The sequence below is a fragment of the Trichosurus vulpecula genome, chromosome 7, assembly GCF_011100635.1.
Source record: "Trichosurus vulpecula isolate mTriVul1 chromosome 7, mTriVul1.pri, whole genome shotgun sequence".
Lineage (NCBI taxonomy): Eukaryota > Metazoa > Chordata > Mammalia > Diprotodontia > Phalangeridae > Trichosurus > Trichosurus vulpecula.
The window spans coordinates 218,171,619-218,176,944 of record NC_050579.1 but is presented as its reverse complement, the minus strand read 5'-3'; the positions used below and the strand labels follow the sequence as shown (position 1 = coordinate 218,176,944).

Genomic DNA, 5,326 nt, shown 5'->3' with positions numbered 1-5,326 from the left:
GAGGTTTTTTCTGCATATATTTTGATGCTTTCATTTACTTTTTCATGCAGCTACCTAGATTTGCCAACGGATTGAGCATAACATTCTTTTAGGTGAAAACATAGGCTCCAAACTTGAAGATGTTTGTGTAAAGGCTAACGCTGTAGTGAGGAAAGAACAATTAGTGAATTAATAACTGAATTTTTCTATTGTGGAACATATTGACACAGATGTCTCTGTTAGCATTTATGTTAGCACAAAAAAAGCATATTTGCTGAGTGTAGCTTTCTAGTGTAAAATAAGACTTGTAAAACTAGTGTGTGCCACTTACTAACCAGCATAAGAAAAGTAGAAGCCTTTACTTAAACAATCAAAGGCAATAAAGAAAATTAAATGAATGTACACTTTTCTGTTTGCTCTTTCTTCAATGGAGAACTTAAATGGAAGCAATTTTTACTTTCTTACACATTACTAAAATATTAAAGCAAGATTTAAAAAGCATCTAATAAATTCACATTCAGTTTTGTTTATTCTCTTATTTGAGAGACAAGGAGACTCTAAATGATCTAGTGGTGTTATATATGCCACATATATCTGCTAAATAATTTATTTCCTAATTATTTTAATTATTTCTTAAATATTACATATTTTTCACTTTTATATAAATTATGGTTAAAAAATACAGATTAAAATCTAGTCTCATTTCCAATTTATGGGATATATAAATTTCTAATTTCAAGTCAGTGAATAATTTGTTTCTTGGCACCTCTTTATTCATTTACTTTTTTACTTGACTATAGAAGAGCCAAACATATTATTGGCTTTTTCATACAAATTATAATCATTCAGATTTTTATATTAAAATGTAATGTTGGATGGAGTACATGAAATCTTTAAAACATGGGTAAAAAAAAAGAAAATTCTACAATCCATCTATGTAATACATAGACAAACAAGTCTGTATAAATGTTGTTTCTTCATAAAAGATTACAATAAGTATTTTATCTATTGGCCTCTATGACCTTTTAGATAAATAATGACTTAAATATAGCATCAGATATTATGGAAAAGCAAAGTTTTTATCCCCTACAGAAAAGTATTGACACTTAAATATAGATGAGTAGCTGAATAGAGCAAATGTAAACCAAAGTTTCTAAATATTACTTCTATCATTCTAATCAAAGCATGGATCTGAGGCAGATGATTGACAATAGGAAAATAGCTATGCTTTTAATGTGCTCAGCTGGCCATGTGGACCAATATAGTGAAGATGAGTTGAGGTGGGAGCTGGTAAAATCACCAAGTGAAGTGGTATGGGGGAGATAAAAAAGAAGAGAACCCAGGACAAAACCCTGTGAGACATTTACAGAGTGTATGATCTAGATATTCAGTCATTTTTCAATCATGTCCAATCATTCATGACCCCATTTGGGGTTTTCTTGGCAAAGATCCTGGAGTAGTTTGCCGTTGCCTACTCCATCTCATTTTACTGATGAGGAACTGAGGCAAACAGCATTGAGGGGCTTGCCCAAGGTCACACAGCAACTAAATGTCTGAGGTTGGATTTGAATTTATTAAGATGAGTCTTCCTGACTCCAAGCTGGGGACAATTTGGAACTACACCCAAAGGAAAATCAAAGCTAACCTTTGACCCAGCAATACCATGACTATGTCTATATTTCAAAGAGATGAAAAAGGAAAAGGATCTGATGGTACAAAAATATTTATAGCAGCTCTTTGTGTGGTGACAAAGAACTGGAAATTGAGGAGATGCCCATCAAGTGTGGAATGGCTGAACAAGTTGTGGTATACGATCATAATGGAATACTATTGTGCTATAAGAAATGATGGGCAGGATGCTTTCAGAAAAAAAAAACCTGGAAAGACTTACGTTAAATGACACAAAATGAAGTGAGCAGAACCAGGAGAACATTGTACACAGCAATAGCAAAACTGTATGATGACAACTGTGAGCGATTTAGCAATTCTTGGCAATATGAAAATCTAAGACAATTCTGAAGGAAGGACTTATCATGAAAATGTGATCCACTTCCAGAGAAAGAATTAATGGAGTTTGAGTATAGATCAAGACATACTATTTTTTTACATTATTTTTTTCATATTTTTGTCTGTGTTTTCATCCACAACATGGCTAATATGGAAATGTTTTGCATGGCCACACATGCATGGCTGAGGATGTAAAACTGTTTGCCTTCTCAATGAGGGGGAGGGAAGAAAGAGAGGAAAAGAATTTGGAATTCAAAAAAGTTGTAAAAGAATGTTATACTTGTTTTTACATGTAATTAGGAAAATGAAATATTAAAAATAAAAAATAGAGCAAATTAACTCAGCATAGCAGTAGCCCTTCTTTCTACACGGTGGTCAGCTATAACCCCAATCCCCAGCCACCATATCAAAAGGACCTGCACTTGGCATTGATCTTGGCACCACTTACTCCTTGTGGCAGTCTTCCTACATGGGAAAGTAGAGATCTTTGCTAATGACCAAGGAAACAGGACTACCCCAAGCTACATTGCCTTCACCAACACAGAATATTTAATTGGTGATGCTGCAGAGAATCAAGTTGCAATGAACCTCATCAACACGGTTTTTGATGCCAAATGTCTGATTGGTCACAGATTTGATGATGCAGTTGTATAGTCCAACATGAAGCATTGGCCTTTTACGGTTGTGAATGATGCAGGCAGGCCTAAGGTCCAAGTGGAGTACAAAGTGGAGACCAAAAGTTTCTATCCAGAAGAAGTACCTCCTATGGTCTTGACCAAGATGAAAGAAATAGCTTACCTTGGGAAGCCTGTCACAAATGCTGTGGTCATAGTACCAGGCTATTTCAATGATTGCCAATGTCAGGCCACCAAAGATGTTTTAACCATTGCTGGTCTCAATGTGCTCCAAATCATCAATGAGCCAGCTGCTGCTGTTATCACTTATGGCTTGGACGAAAAAGGTTGGTGCTGAGAGAACTGTGTTGATCTTTGATCTTGGAGGTGGTACTTTTGATGTCTCCATTCTTACCACTGAAGATGGAATCTTTGAGATGAAGTCCACAGCTGGGGACACCCATTTGGGTGGGGAGGACTTCAACAAATAAATGCTCAACCATTTCATTGCAAAGTTCAAGCAAAAGCACAAGAAGGATATCAGTGAGAACAAGAGGGCTGTTTGCCATGTTCACACCACTTGTGAATATGCAAAACGTACCCTCTCTTCTAGCACCTAAGCTAGTGTTGAGATTGACTCCCTCTAAGAAGGTATAGACTTCTACACATCAGTTACTTGAGCCCATTTCAAAGAGCTGAATACTGATCTCTTCCATGGCACACTGGACCCTGTGGAAAAGGCCTTAAGAGATGTCAAGCTAGATAAATCACAGATTCATGGCATTGTCCTGATGGGTGGTTCTACTCAAATCCCTCAAATCCATAAACTTCTGCAAGACTTCTTCAATGGCAAGGAGCACAACAAAAGTATCAATCCTGATGAAACTGTTGCTTATTGTATAGCTGTCCAGGCTGCCATTTTGTTTGGAGATAAATCTGAGAATGTACAGGACTTGCTGCTGTTGGATGTCACCCCTCTTTCCCTTGTAATTGAAATCACTGGTGGAGTTATGACTGTTCTGATCAAATGTAATGCCACCATTCCCATTAAGCCTTTATCACCTTTCCAACAACCAACCTGGTGTGCTTATTCAGGTTTATGAAGGCCAGAGAAAAATGACAAAGGATAACAACCTTCTTGGCAAATTTGAGCTTACAGGAATCCTCCCAGTACCCAAGAGTATTCCTCAGATTAAAGTAACATTTGACATTGATGCAAATGGCATCCTCAATGATTCTGCTGTGGATAAGAGCACAGAAGGAGAACAAGATCACCAATGACAAAGGATGACTGAGCAAAGACATTGAGCGTATGGTCCAGGAGACTGAGAAATACAAGACTGAGGATAAGAAACAGAGAGATAAGGTGTCTTAGTTAAAAGGATAAGGGAGCCACAGAAGGTTTGAGAAGGAAGGTGAAGATTTGGTAGAGCCAATGTTAAGAGTATGATGGTGAGTTGATAAAGGAAGCACAGTAGGATTGCTTAGAAGCAGTGAAGGACCAGTTGAAGTAAATAACATAAATTTTTAGTAGACCCAATCAGACCATCTGGATGATTTTATCCACCTTTGTTCAGCACTATGTGTAGGAGCAATGGTGGCAGATGGTGGGAATGATACGACAGTAAGTCTTTGCAGTTCATAATTAGTGATATAAAAAAGGGATAGGAATGAAAGAAGACAGCATAGAGTTGATCTGGTATTATCTGTTTTGATGCTAACAACAGACCATAATGATAGATAGATAGATAGATACATACATAGATAGATAGATGGATGGGTGGATGGATGGATATATGGAGACAGAGACATAATACCCATTTTGCAGATAAGGAAACTGAGGCTGATAACATCTTCAGCAAGCATTTATTAAGGGCTTTCTATGTGTTAGGCAGATAATTTCCTAATCCCTGGTGTTATAAGGAAATGCGAAAGTGGCCCCTGCCTTCAAGAAGCCCCCATTTTAATGGGGGAGGCAACATGCAAACAACTATATACATATGAGATATATACAGAGTAAGTTGGTGGTACCAATATTAAAAAATACTATGAAAGACTTCTTATAGAAGGTGAGACTTTAGCTAAGACTTGAAAGGAAGCCAGGGAAAACCAGGATGCAGAAGTGAGGAGGGAGTGCATTCCTGACATCAGAGTAGCTAGTGAAAATGCATTGAATCTGGAGATGGAGTGTCTAGTGTAAGAAACAACAAGGAGGTAAGTGTCATGGGATCATACAACATGTAGAGGAGGGGAGAGTACAAGAAGACTAGAAAGTTGGGAAGGGTGTAGGCTTTGAAGGAGGGCAGCTAGGGGGCAGAGTGGATAGAGTACCAGGCCTGGAGTTAGAAAGACTTACCTTCCTGACTTCAAATCTGGCCTCAAACACTTATTAGCTGTGTGATCCTAAGCAAGTCACTTAACCCTGTTTGCCTCAGACTCCTCATTTGTAAAATGAGCTGGAGAAGGAAATGGCAAACCACTCCAGTATCTTTCTCAAGAAAATCCTAAATGAGGTGACAAATATGTTGGACATTATAGAAATGCATGAAAAATAATAAAAATGTTTTGAAGAGATTTAAAAGCTTAAGAGAATATTTTGCATTTGACCCTGGAGATAATACGGAGCCATGGTTGTTTAGTGATGTTAGGGGAGGAGGGTGGAGTAGTAATGACATTGTCAAATACGAATTTTACAAAGATCACCTTGATAGCTGAGTAAACAACAA

At 37.4% G+C, this 5,326-nt stretch overlaps 1 pseudogene; it reads left to right on the top strand.

Moving 5' to 3' along the window:
- The first annotated feature begins 2,377 nt into the window (after window positions 1-2,377).
- On the top strand, window positions 2,378-3,975 carry LOC118857817 (annotated as a pseudogene).
- The last annotated feature ends 1,351 nt before the right edge of the window (window positions 3,976-5,326 follow it).